Consider the following 15,320-nt stretch of genomic DNA (forward strand, 5'->3'; position numbering starts at 1 on the left):
GAGTATTTGTTCCTTATGGTCAAACTAACTGCTAAAACCAATCAGTGGCATAAATAACGTGACAGTACCCAGCCTGTTGTGTTTAATGCATGTTCAGCGCTGTAATTCAGTCTCAAAAATTGCCCTCTCCCGTGAAGCTGCCAAGCCGCAACCAGGAAGGCTCTGAGCGGCAAAGTGACGTTTTCTAGAATTATAATATTCCTTTTGACCTCCGGGATGACTAAATGCTATTTAATTCCTTCCCTTTATCCACCACCGTGAAAACGACTTGGAAACACGCTGGAGCGGAGGTAACATTTCCTTTCAAAGTCATAGCCAGGCATTAGCACTCCCAGGAGAAGGGAAATGCTATTGGAGTTGGTGGTGGAATACCTTATTTACTGTAATGTTACAAACGTCCTTCTTCCTTGTTGGTATTGCAAGAACTATGATGCAACACCAGACTCAATTATTCCAAATTACAGTGACTGAAATAATTAGCCACTTTCTCCTAGAACAGTGCACGGAAAATTGCACTGGGGCTGAAACAAAACGAGTTTATAACTGGCTGAACACGAGCAGCGTGCTGGCTCCATTTTCCAGAGGTGGAGATTTTGGGCTCTGTTACTACTAATTACTTCAGGGGAGAAACACTAGTGCTGTCGAGCTCCGCAATCAACTGTGGCTTTGAATCAGCTAAACCACAAATGCTTGGGCAGTTAGGCCCTGTTTCTTTCTCTTGCCATTTCATAGAGGCGCTAAATGCAAAGAAACCATCGAGATCTTTGTGTTCAGTCCCCTCTCCTGGCCGATTCAATAGCATTTGATCTGATGTGTAGACATTTAACTTCCTTACTATACATAGTCCCAGCGTGATCAATACCAAAATGCATCTCCAATCTGGTCTACTTTACATCCTATTTGCCTAAAGAGCTTAGGTAATAAGATTCACAGGCAGCACAATCTGTGAGTTACTGACACAGAGGGTCTGTCACCCAGGGATGCTGACTCTAAAGAGGAGCAATACCTGAAGCTGACTGATAAGGTTTGAAAACTCCATGCAGGCATCATCCGCAACATAGACAGCCCTAGGCAAAATCTAGAAGCCAGAGCTTTCCCGGCACCCTCCCTGCGGTTCCCTCATATCTCATGGTGGCATCTGCCAGCGCTTCTCCCCCCCTCCCCCCTACCCCCCCCCACCCGCTCTCTTCTTAGGCACTCCCGCCTACACTCATGCTCCCTACTCACAAGCCTGCCCTCCAAGCTTGCTTTCTCGTGCTTCATTTACACAAAGCAAACAAATGACAGATTAACACTGTACGTGTTATTACAATCCTAAGAGGAGATGTTGCATTTTCACAAGGAACCAACTGGTCTACGTGAAGAAAAATATTGGAATTGAATAGTGAGCCAAAGGGCTTGGGAAGCACATGAGATCTTCTTGGCACCCATAAAACACATCCCATGAAGTGAGCCCCTTCTCTTTCCCCTGCGTAAAGTAAATGTAGGTGCACAATGACATTTGAAGTCCATGGAGCTTGAATTAGGGACAGCGCTTAAGCTAGTGTTCCCCTTCTAAAAATGAAATTCATGACACAGCTGTTTCAGGTTAGCAACATGGAAAGTGCTTGTTAAGCAAGCCAATACATTCAGGAAATCAGATAAATTCTTGGGCCTTAACCAAAAGAAAACAGAATTGCTGGTGATGGGTTCCTGGAATCTGCATGTAGACAAGTCTCCCTAGGTTTTCTTACGACTCCCATTATGATTTCAGATTCTGGAGTCAACCTGTCTGGGTTCCTGTACTCAGCTCCACCATTTACTGTCATTTAGGTCTGTGCTTTGGTTTGCTCTTCTGGAAAACGGGGGATATTAATTAAACCTACATTGTAGGATTGCTACGCAGATTAAATGAGTGAGCGATTGCAATGCATTTAGAATCGTACCTGGAATTATACAGGAGTTTGCTAAATAATAACTAAATAAACTAGACTTTAAGAAACAGATCTAAATAGCAATGCCTTAAAAATCATTGCCACCATTTCAGATAATCACACTGATGCTGGTACGCATGCCACAGTAATTGAATTAATGCTTTATTATAATAAACAGTGCTTTATATTTAGCTAAGTAGAAGGTAATACCTCTGTGTAGATTGCATTAAAAGGGAGGAGGAAGAATACAGACTTGAGATGGCAATGCAACCCTGTTTTGTTGTAGCTTCTTTGTCTAGGAATCAAATTCATCAAAAAATACATTGAGCCCTAAGTGGTTTGGCTCAGTGGATAGAGCATCATCGGCCTGTGGACTCAAGGGTCCCAGGTTCGATTCCAGTCAAGGGCATGTACCTTGGTTGCGAGCACATCCCCAGTAGGGAGTGTGCAGGAGGCAGCTGATCGATGTTTCTCTCTCATCGATGTTTCTAACTCTCTATCCCTCTCCCTTCCTCTCTGTAAAAAATCAATAAAACATATTTTAAAAAAATATATTGACTTGGGAGAAATATATGCAAAAATTATGTAATACGGTTAATTTTCCAAAACATGAATAAGCAGCCAAAGGAAATAAATACCCCAATATCCAAAGAAGTGAGCTCTATGGGATGTACTGAGAGGGGAGGTCTTGTGAATGAAATGCCTGTAAAATATGTTGCATGATGCCCAAACATGGCAGGAATCATGTGTAGAAGAGTCATCTATGGAAACCTTATGCAATGAAGTGAAAGTAAAGTCGTTTCATAGTTTGATTTCCTTTGAAGTGTTTTCTTGCAACAAGAGATAAAAGCAGACATCTATTTTCTTTGATGTTTTTATCCTAAATTTTGTGTTTGATTTTCCTATAGACATTACGGATTTTTTTCCCTTTGCAGTTCACCAGACCATATCCATATTTTCAAAGGCGCAAGGAGTCAGCGGAAAGGCAAGTCCTTTGTAGGCATCGCAAGGAGGACGCTGAGCAGACTTCTCAGGACGCAGTTGTGAGTTTCCCTTTTACTTTTCTAAGTTGCAATCCATTATGCAAACGAATGTATCCACCTTAAAGCAAATGTTCTGCACGTCAGCACTTTGCATGCTGTTCACTTCTCAGAAGAGAAAGGAAAAGGGTGTGAAACCTCAGATAAGCAAGGCACACATCTATGAACCACAATGATATCATTCAATGCCATGTTTATACCTAGTTAGAAATAAGTGAACATCTGCTGATTAAAAAATAGAACTGTAATAGTGGCCAGCAGGGAATAAAACACTTTATTGTGCTTTGTTATGTAGATGGAAATGTGCTTTGTAGAAAGTGCTTTATTTGCAAATAAAACAACTAATTGCTGGAGCTGGAAATACATGCACAAAATCGATTCTGAACTAATTTTTTTTTAAAAAAAATATTGTTTATTGATTTCAGAAAGGAAGGGAGAAGGAGAGGGAGATAGAAACATCAATGATGAGAGAGAATCATTGATCGGCTGCCTCCTGCTTGCTCCACATTGGGGATTGAGCCAACAACCGGGGCATGTGCCCTGACCAGAATTGAACTAGGAACTCCTGGTTCATGGGTCAACGCTCAACCACTGAGCCACACTGGCCAGGCTGAACTAATTTTGAGAAAGTATATCTTTTAATGTGAGCATGCTTCTACCTTCCCCCAGGTTCATACTGATTAGCTTCACTAGCTTGATTTTGATTATAGGGAGGAAGACTTGCCTGCACCCTACAAAATCCTGCTAAAGCAGCATCGATTCCCACTCTAGCCAGGGTTCAAATTCTTGGGGCCTTTGCCTCAAGTGCTTCCAAAATATCTGTGATCTTTTATTCTTTCAGTCAACAAATAACTAAGATCCTAGTATATCTAGTTTGATACCTAATATATCCCATTTTAAAAAATGGAATGTTGAAAGAACTCTTGGGACACATTATAAGTAAAAGGTATTTTGTTGCTCTCTTTTTATTCTCAATTTGCCTCCTCTACCCTTAATGGAAATGCCCTTCTTGGTTCTCTCAGGTCTCCCTATATTCCAAAGTAAACATTTCCTTTCAGGCTGATCCCATGAGAGATCTGTGCAGATTTTTACAGTTTGAATAGCCCCTGCTTAAAAATCTTTCCTGGCTAAACAACTGCAAACAGTATGTCTGATTGCGTCTCTTTCTGTGAAACTAGTAACCATTTATACTTAGTGCTACATCTATTAATATAGGAGAGGTGGCCAAGTGGTGATATTTTAATATTAGTTCATTTCTTATTGGGAATACTTTTATAAAGAGGCACTTCTCATCTATGAATTAGTTGCCCAATGGTATAGTACAGATAGTAAAGCTGGGATAAATACTTCATTCTTAACTAATAATATGTCAGTTTTGAAGATGATGAATTCTTTCTGTCTAAAATATATTATGATGGTTCAGCCACTCTTGAAAACAGGTTGGTAATACCTTATAAAGTTAAGCATCCACTTACAATGTAAACAGCAATCCCACACCTAGGTATTTACCCAAGAGAAATAAAAACTGTTTTTCACACTAAAACCTGTAAATGAATACTTACAGTTTTCTTCCTAATAACTCAAACCGAAAATAACCCAAGTGTCTTATGCTTAACTGGTAAATAAATGTGAATGGTGCTGTACCTATGTGATGTAACACTACTTAGCAATGATAAGTACCAGACTATTGACACACACAATTTGGATCAATCTCAAGTGAATTGCATTATGTGGATGAATCCAGACTCAAAAGACAGCAGCATACATTACTATTCCATTTACGTGACGTTCTCGGGAAGACAGGACTATGGGTACTGAGAAAAGATACTAGTATGTGATTGCTGGGGGTTGTGGGCAAAGGGCAGTATTAGAAGCATATGTTTTGGGTTGGTGGGTCTATTCTGTACCTTGAATATGATAGTGCTGACATGACTCTTCCCATTTTCCCAAATTCTCAGAACTGTATACCAGAAAAAGCAACTTTTACTACATATACATTTAAAATATAAATACACATAAAGGTTAAAAACAGAAGACATTGGTGGGACTAGCATTTCACTTTCAGGAGGGCCATGCATATAAGAGAGACTAGTTTGTTCTACATTCCTTTTGGGGAAGAAACAAGTGGGGCTAATTGGTTAAAAATATCATTTTCAACTCATGGATTTACACAATATTTGTTGGATTTTGATAGTATGACATTTATCATTTCACTGAAGTCCAAATAGATCGGTCTTAGCCAATGATTGCAGATTGGCGACACACTCAACTTGTATATTACCTGGCCCAGACCTCAGGTGAGCCCTGTAGAAAGCCCTGTCTTATGTCAGTGGAAAATGTTATTTAAAGATCACAATCTTTTCAGTGTGTTTGGGATATCAGGGGACACACTGTCACCTAGTTGTACTGTAAATACTGTCCATGAACTTGGGGTTTTGCTTTCTCGGTTCTGTTTCTATGCGGTGATTCATGAGATTTAGAAACCACGCTATCCTTGATGCCAATGTATTTCCAAATCTTTGGAGGATAACTACTTTTTTTTTAAATTCAACATACATATTGTAGATAGAGAATTACTGATGAATATGGGGTTGAGGGAAAGAAATGAATCCAGGCTGACTATTAGGTTTCTGATCTGAATAGTTAAGCAAATATAGTGGTATTTTCTAAATTGATAGGGAAGGCTAGAGAAAAGACAGTGACATGGGACAGAGATTTGGGCAACTCAGCGATGAAAAGCCACTGAGGCTGAGAAAGAGCTTCAGATGAGGCTGAAGGGAAACTATGCATAAGTAGCTATGCCAAGGGATAAGATTTAGGATAATTTTAGTGTGATCATTCCCTGTGGAATAATAAACATGATATTTTTTATTTTCCAAGATATTCTCTTTCATTGGTTTCATAATTAAAATGTAGAGTGAACATATTGCATCTTAGCAATGCTTTGAGGTTTCTCTTCCTGATATATAATTTTTATTATATCATAATGCAATGCAAAAACCTGTTACTTCCCAGGGCCTAGTGTCTGAAGTTCAAACATTTTAGTCAGTCCTTAAGGCTATTCATATGAGGGCCAAACCTACGCTCCCATCTCGTCCTGCATTATTCCTCTCTCTGCATGCCCCAGCCCACATTAACTCTCTCTTCTTAGCTCTCTGCATATGCTTTATGCTCTATAATCCATGGCCCTTCACTCACATTATTCTACTCACCTAGAGTCTCTCTTCTCACTGTCATTCTCAGAGCCACATGAAAAGGAAACTGAGAATCTTAGTTTTATGATTAGTCTGTGTCTATGGCCTGAGCTAAAGAGGTAAGGACAAAAAACAAAACAAAATAAAACATCAATAATCTAAGAAAAGAACCCATGCTCGAATACTACCAGAAAAAATTACATTTCTCTTAGAGTCTGGCATGGCCTTAACAACTACTCAATAGAACAACAAGAAAAAGCTAACATAACCAGAAGAAGGTAAAACATGAATCAAATGAAGTTTAAGTTGAAGGCTACTTATTTACATGAACTCTGTGCTTGATTTTATACTCCCAGTGATCTGTTTGTTTCTTTGGTAAAGAGAGGCCCTGAAATTGTATAAGCTTCAGGACTCATACAATATTCACCATTTTTTTTTTTATAGTCCAAAAACAGCAAAATAACAAAGAACGACAATATCATGGAAATAGTAATTGACCACTTACACTGTAGCATGATCAACTTACATAACCTTCCTGTGCCCTACTTAGCTCATCTTAACATGGGGATAGTGTCATTTTCTCTACCTATATTCCAGACTTGTAGTGAGGATCAGACAAGGGCCTTCAGTCATCAAACAGATGTTTATCAAGAACCTACAGTGAGCCAGGTTCAATGTCAGCTGTTGGGGGCTTCCTGATGTATAAAGAAAGAATAGCCCATACTCTTGTGTTAATAGCTTAGTGTGAGATAGACATGAATGAAAATGTCACTTAAAGAAACATAATACATCTATAAGCACTTAATAGACTGTAAGGTGATAACCATAATTTCACATATGAGGTGGGCAGGGGGCTGATTAGAAGGGGTCAATGGGGAAAAGAAGAGGGACATATGTAATTCTTTCAACAATAAAGCTTTAAAAAGCAAAAATAAGAAAGAAAATCCTCTCAACAATAAAAACAAATTTTAAAAAAAATTATCACAAGTATGATTTTAAAAATTGAAAGGAGACATCTTAGAAAAATGTGTATTAACTATGATTTATTTGGAGTGCTAAGATATTTTCTCTATATTTTAGTGTATCTTCTACATTTTCTAAAATATATATGTATTACTCTAATAACTAGAAACAAAATTGTTATTTTAATCACACAAAAAGTAAAAACATTTCCAATGTCTATGTTGCTTCTACAGATTTATGTTTTTAGTCACCAATATATACAGAGGTGGTTAATTCCTGGAGGAGGAAAAAGCAACTGTCTCAAGGTAGGCCAAATCCAAAATTAATTGGTACTGGCAAGTCAATTCAATAATTGATAATGGAAAATGTAATGACCATGGGGACCAATATTCAAAATAGCTGGTCAGCACATTCTTTCCCAGGAGAGGAACCTACTTAACAAAAGATTAGAAATGTGCTTAGTAAATATGTAAAGTGAGAAAAAGGTAAGAACGATGAAGCTAAAGCTCCACAGGCTGACAGCAGTCAGGCCAGCATGACTCGATACCCTCCTTCTGAGCAACCCTGGACGCACAGGCTGTATAAACAAGCAGCGCTGAATACACACAGGTCCTGCCACACTCCTCCCGGGGCATCTTCTCCTCACGCCATGCCAAAACGATCAGCTTTAGGGACAATTACATGTTACCGTGGATAACATGTGAACTCCAAAGTTGGACAGACCTAGTGGCAAGGGATCTCTATTCCTTGGGGTTGCACAAAACTCTTAATATTTACGTAACACCATACAAGACACTATCAAGCAGGCAAAGTCCTTCACTTTTGAATCTTTCCTCAAATACATACTAGCTAGGGGACCTTAGCAAATGATTGAATTTCTCTTTACCACAGTTTCTTCTCTATAAAGCGTAAGTGATCATGGTTCCCACCGATCAGACAGTTACAAGGATTAAATGAGGAGCTCCAGTGGCGCAATCGGTTAGCGCGCGGTACTTATACAAGGATTAAATGAGAGAAATCACACAAAGCATTCACAATGGTTCCTGCCAGAGAGCAAGCACTCAATGAAAGCTCACAAGTGCTGTTCCCACCATCGCCATCACCACGGCTACTATTGTTACCATAAGCCTTACCAGGACTATTACTACTGCTACTACTACTTCCCTTACCTCAAAACCACCGACAGTTTATTAGAAAACCTTCACTTACTAGTAATTCCTTATTGGGCTGGTTGAAGAGGGTGTGGCTCTATTGGACCCAGATTATACAAAGTGACATAGAACTGGGCAGTTGGCTTAAACAGTGGTTCTCAACCTGTGGGTCGCGACCCCTTTGGGGGGTCGAATGACCCTTTCACAGGGGTCGCCTAAGACCATCGGAAAACACATATATAATTACATATTGTTTTTGTGATTAATCACTATGCTTTAATTATGTTCAATTTGTAACAATGAAATTGGGGGTCACCACAACATGAGGAACTGTATTAAAGGGTCGCGGCATTAGGAAGGTTGAGAACCACTGGCTTAACATATTCTTCAATAGCTGAAAGATCATATTTTTGCCCCAAACTGCTGCTGCTCTTCCTTTTCACCCAGTGGTTGCCTGTCACAAAACCACAGACTCCTTACTGCATAAATCCACTTTGGGGAGGATGACAGAAACATGTCTTTTTTCCTCAAGAAAAATGGCCAATGGAAGGGAAAAGAAAAGAAGTCAATGTTTCTTTGGCTAATGTGTAGTAAGTGAGAAAAGTTACTTAAAAGAAAATCGCTGATAGAGCAAGAGCAACATCAAATTCTAAGAATTTAAGGACAGAGGTCCGGGAAGGGAAATGCATGTATATATATTTATACAACAGTGTGAGGCAAAAGCAGATTTACAGTTGTATGTGAAACAGTTTATCCTGTATTATTATTTGTTAATCATTTCTACTATTTTCCATGCAAGCACCTGTAAACCTACTGTTGCCCCAACCTGTACATATGCTCCAACTAAGGAGAAAAGGAGAAGAATGTTGATTTTATTCAATATTAATAATAGGAGAGAGTGTTTTGATGTGGTGACAGGTACTTAATGCCCTGCAGAATCCCGAGTGTATGCCATCCATCTCCTCTGACAAGGGGATTATTCCAATCTCTGTGTTGAAGTAAAGAAAATGGAACACAAAATATTGTTTCCTATGAACCAGTTTGTTTTTTTAACCTCCTAGATAAATCTTCTACATTTTGGTTCTTTCTGTTCCAATTAAAATAGTTGCCGAGTTCAATTGGTGGGTATAATAGCTACGATTTCTTTCAGAGCTCCATTCCTAATTAAAAGCAGCATTTACAGAGAGAGGGTTTTACATACTTATGCATTACCTTATTCAATCCAGGCAAATTGCTTTCCTATGTAAACATCTGAATAGTTTCATTTCTTCAAACATCGAAAGCCATGCTAATGTAGATTTTGCATTAATTTGGGGAAGGAAAATGCAGCACAGTTTGAGTGGAGTTACTATTTCAAAAGTTAATTCTTGATTTTATGTAGCAATAAAAGCATACATGTAGCCAATGTGGCTCAGTTAGTGGAGCATCTCCCTGTGCAATGAAAGCTGGCCAGTACCATCCCTGGTCACGGCACTCACCTAGGTCGCAGGTTCCATCCCTGGTCAGGGAACATGTGGGAGGCAACTGCTGGATGTTTCTTATCTCTCTCTCTCTCTCTCTCTCAGACAAACAAAAACCCAATACCATAAATGTATATATAAATGTGTGTGTGTGCATTTCTTCACAAGCCAAGTGAGGTTTGAACATTTTGCTTACTTGGGAACTTATGCAAACAGCTCTTGTTTTAGACATGTTTCTGACACAAAAGGGATACATCTGAGGAGGAAATAGGCTATGATGGTACATATCACTCAAGTACCTGGTACTTATTACCAGGTTGTTTCCATTTCTAACACTATTATTTTCCCCATTTTACAGATGAGAACACAGAGAGGCAAAGTTACTTGACTAGAGCGTTAGCTCAGGTGGGAAAAGGTGGGATTCAAACCCAGGCCGCCAGGCTCCCCCTTTAGGTCTCCCACCTCCTCCTACACCACAGCACCTGGGTGGTCTAATGGAGAGAAGTTGTCTGTAGAGATAGGCAAATAAAGGCTCAGAATTTGACTCTGACTCTTTCTGGCCACTTCATCTGGGACCAATCCCTTGATCTCTTTCTTCGCAAGGGGTTTTTGTATCTCCCAAAATAGGGCAGTTATGCCTACAGCTATAGGTCTAGAATAAAGTTCAAATTTAAGTTAACTTCTGTGAAAGAAACTTCCTTTCCTTTCTTAGTCTACTTGGGTCTAGATTTAATTAAACTCAACTTATAATTAGCCCTCTCTCTTCCTCCTCTCTGTGGTCTTGGGCGGGATGATGACTTGGAGTGTCTGTAGGTGTAATGAACATTTTATCAGACTTGTTTCTGCACATCACCTGGGGCTCAGTCCAGTCATATGTCTTATTAGAGGAAACCTGCTTGAAGCCTTCACAGCTAGACTTTCTCATGGAATTGGCTCAAACAATAAGCATAACCTTTAGTGGATATAATCATATTTGTTTCTTTGTCTTAAACATGTACGGCACAAAATGTGTTATTTTTTTTTAGATTTTGCACCTGTATCTAACGGGAAGTGGGCGGCATTGGACACCAGCCCAGACTGCTGCTTACAGACGATCCCAAGGTGCCCTTTGATTCTAGGGGTGGAAAGAGAGTCTTCCCACAACTGTTCCTGCAGGCCTGACTCTTGGCATGCCCCTCCCATCTTCCCATTTGCATATTATCTAGTGACAATGGATGGATGAGGTTTTTGAATAACTATCTTACCCTCTCTGGTGTCTAAAATACCTCCTAAAGCTCCCAGAAGAATCTGGAAATCAGCACTTGTGCCTATTCCAGATATTAATCATCAACCTTGTGTGGATATTGTACAAATTTAGGCTATATGTTCTGTGAATCCTTGACAAAAATGTCATAGTTGATGTTTGGCTAAATAATTTAAATAAAATAAATGTAAAGAAAGATACGGTTTATCCCTCCAACCCCTAAACAGTGTCACCCTAGTAGGAAGCTTTACAAATGAACAGCATTGCTAAAGTAATATGTTATCAGAGATGGGGACAATTAGACATGTCTCTAACAGCAAAATGAGAGCATTGAAATATATAGTTAAATACATCCATTTAAGAAAGGCGAAGATAGAAGTGTAAGCCTAATGTTTCCAGTGCCTCACTCCCCTGGATCAAAAAGCCTCAAGGTAGAAGTGTCTGAAGTGCCATGGAAATAGATTAGAAGCTTTAAAGGCTTGTTTCCCCAATATCTCTCTGCCCTTGACTAGGTAAGACCCTCCCTGGTAATTTAACTTGAATATAACCATTACATTGCTAAGAGTGATTATCCATTATATCTCATGAGCTGGCATTCAAGATTCTTTCAAATATCTTAAAAAAGGCAAATAAAATTATTGCACATGTGCCCTTCAACGTTTAAAAATGTATTTTAATCCTGAAAAACACGTTCATTAATTACACGTCATTAACGCTCCTCAATACTCATGGATAATGAGTTTGTTCTTTTACACATCAATTGACAATTAACGTTTTGAGCAATCTCATAGAGGCCTCTATATGCAAGCCTTTGTTTCAGTTTCAACATCATCACCATTTGTGTTTGTGCAAACATATCTGTGTCATCCTTTCAATGCCTTATTGTATTAAGCCCTTAAAAGTGGCAAAATGATAGGTCTCATAAATTTGCCTCAATGAAGAGAAAGGTGGCCATCATTAGTTGATGCTAAGAGTAGAGAATAATTAGCTGGTCAACTATGTGATGTGACAGGAAAAAATGAAAGAAATATAAAAGCTCATGTATGAAATACTGAATATGCATCTAAAGGATGAGGTATAATCAAGTATTAGAAGACTTCCTTTAGCTCCGAGGAGACAGAATTCTCCTTTAGAGCGCACACATCTTTCATTAGACTTTAACACATTGAGCTTTGAACTCCTTTTCAGAGAGGCACCGTGGCTGTGTGTGGCTGGCAGACAACCTCTAGCCCACAGCGGTCTTGCTTATTTCTGTGTCTCCTTTCCCTTCACTATTCTCAGCCCCCTTCACCATCTGTGTACGCTGTGCTAAGCTTGAACGAGTGCCAGTCAGGTGAGAGTAGGATTTCTTTTTTGAGACTTTCTGCTTAAAAAGTAATTTCAAAATCGTAATGTCGCTTGAATGGATTTCCGTTTTCGGACAGGTTACTTCAGCGTTTGCTACTTTATCAAGTGCCTGTCCCTTGACTGCTTTTGCCGAGGCTTCCCAAATAGTTCCCAAAGCTGTACAGGGGTGGGCAAACTTGGCCTGGGAAGGTCTTGGTTGCAAGCACTTTCAGGTTTGTGGGCCACAGTGTCTCTGTCCCAACTACTGAACTGTGCTATTGAATAAGTTGTTATGCTTCAATAAAACTTTATTGACAGGACAGGTGGCCAAGGGTGGCTTTGATTTGCCCTACAGGCTGTTAATAGTAATGCTTTCTTGCTCTCATTCTCTTTCCTAATGGAATGGTTGAGCATCCACATCCTATCAAGTCCCTGCCTTCCTTGAGGCCCAGAGCTCCACCTCTCGTATTTGCTTCTGCTGGTGGTAAAATTGCAACTTTCCTGACCAGACATACAGCAAATGAGAGAAATGTGTCTGGAAGTGAACATAGGTGTGAGAAAGTCAAGATCCTTTCATAACTTTAATAACAACAGCAATAGCAGTAGCAATTCTTTCATGTGTACTTTCCATTTGCCCTAGTATGTGCTAAATGGCTTTCATCACTCTGTGTGTTTTTTAAATATGTTTTTACTATTTATGTATTTATGTATTTATGTATTTATGTATTTATGTATTTATGTATTTATTTATTTAGAGAGTGACAAAGGGAGAGGGATGGATCTTCTGCCTCCTCTCTGCCCCCTACTGGGGATCAAACCCACAACCTGGGCATGTGCCCTGACCAGGAATTGAACCATGAACTCTTGGTTCATGGGTCAATGCTCAACCATTGAGCCACACTTGCTGGGCCCCTTCTATCTTTTAACCTGCCCAACATTCTTCAGAAACAGACATTATTTAGGCCCCAATTTATAGATCAGCCATTGGAGCAGTGGTTCTCAACCTTCCTAATGCTGCGACCCTCTAATACAGTTCCTCATGTTGTGGTGAGCCCCAATTTCATTGTTACAAATTGAACATAATAAAAGAATAGTGATTAATCACAAAACAATATGTAATTATATATGTGTTTTCCAATGATCTTAGGCGACCCTTATGAAAGGGTCGTTCGACCCCCAAAGGGGTCGCGACCCACAGGTTGAGAACTGCTGCATTGGAGTTCTCAAAGTTGCAATTAGACAAGTAGTCAGAGGTGGGATTTGAGTCCATGCCTACCTTACCCTTGAGGCCACAGCAGGAATGCCATCCCATTTCTCCTGGCACCGGTTCAACGTTTGTTTGCTACATTGGTTTCATTTCGATGAACACTGCATTCTAAATAAGAAGCTTCCAGTGGAAGGTTTTCACTAGATTCATATAGAAATCCACATGTGGGCAACAGGAAAAAAATTCAAGACCCTTCGCTTCAGATGTGGAATGAGAATTCTGAAATATATGTAGTATTTTGCTTAAGGTCAAAGAGTCAGGAAGCATCACCACCAGAAGAGAAAGTCAGGCCTTTCATATCTGAATTAATGCTTTTTCTCAACCACACCCTACTGGATTATCAATCGCCTCTAACTTGTTTTCAGCTTTAGTTTAAATCTTCCTTTCCTTGCTGCCAAAGCAGGGCACCAAGGAGGAGAGAGTCCTGTCAGGGTAGGATGTGTGATTTAATTGTTTCTCCCTTATCTGCAGCCTGGACATGCATTCTCAGCAGTGGCCACAGAAAGCTATGATAAGGTAGTACTTGCGCATATAGAGGCAAAGAAACACTACCAGCTCCACATCCGGGGACTTGACAGTAGGTGAGGAGTCACAGTCACAGTTCTGTTTTGAAGCCAAAGGACCAGCCTTCCAGCCAAACTTGGCTTCTGAGAATGGGAGCCTGTGGGCTCCTCGCCGAGTACTGGGTTGTAGCTTTAATTCTAAGCACACCGTAAGCCTTCAAAGGGCAATTATATTGTCGTCTGACTACACGGCCCTTTGGATGTCAAATTGGGATTTTTCTAAAAGAAGGCAGAAGACAATGCACATGAAGTACTATTTAATATCTACCAGGTTTGGTTATGGGTTCTGCTAGCCAGTCCTAGGCTCTCCCATTTAAATATAAAACACGAAGACATATTCCTTTATTATTAGCATCCTAAGTGTTCTTTGGTATCCTTGAATTTATTATGTGTGATGGAACCCTTACACAGTCAAAGGTATCTCCTTGCCATTTGCATTTTTTCTTTTCACAGCACATAAACGCCAAGCAGAAAATGGGCCTTAATCCCTGCTGACCCCCTGGATGCCCTGGGGAGGAGGTTCAGGCTTTTCTCACTATGTGAGAATGTTTACTCATTATGCCTATTTTCATCAATACCAATAGATTTTTTTAATAAAGTGAGGTGAGGTCTTCCGATAAAAATGTATGCTAGTTTAAATGTACATGCTTTTAAGCTACTCTTTATTACTCTTTAAAATTCAGGTTTCTGAGAAACAAAGCAGAAATTCTTCCAAGGGAAGCAGTATTCAGCACGTTTTAGTCTAAGAAGACACATAATTAATAAAATTCACACACACCATTTTAAAAGGTGATCAGACCCTTTCTCTCTGGCGAGTGCCAGAGAGAACATATTTGATCAGTTGTAGTGCTTGAATAATTTCTTTTAAAAGTTATTGAAAATAACACCACATGACTTATTTATTATTGCAAATGTACACTCTAATACCTCCCAGTTCACCAGGGTGGATTCCCATGGAGATAAATTTATATGCTATTTAAGTACCATTGGTATTATCAAATCATGTCAGATTTGATTATTAAAAAGCCGATTTTACAAACATTGACCTTGGTTCAGGGGAAATGAAACAAAACAAAACAACAAAAAACCCTGAAGATAAGGAAATAGCAATTGATGGATGGAACATTATTCTATTTGAGAAAACGAAAAATGGTAAAGCATTTAGAAATTGAATTCATGACCTGCAAAACAAGATCAAAT

This window comes from Myotis yumanensis, unplaced genomic scaffold (assembly GCF_028538775.1).
Source record: "Myotis yumanensis isolate MYYU_CA2020_CCGP unplaced genomic scaffold, mMyoYum1.0.hap1 SCAF_5, whole genome shotgun sequence".
Classification (NCBI taxonomy): Eukaryota; Metazoa; Chordata; class Mammalia; order Chiroptera; family Vespertilionidae; genus Myotis; species Myotis yumanensis.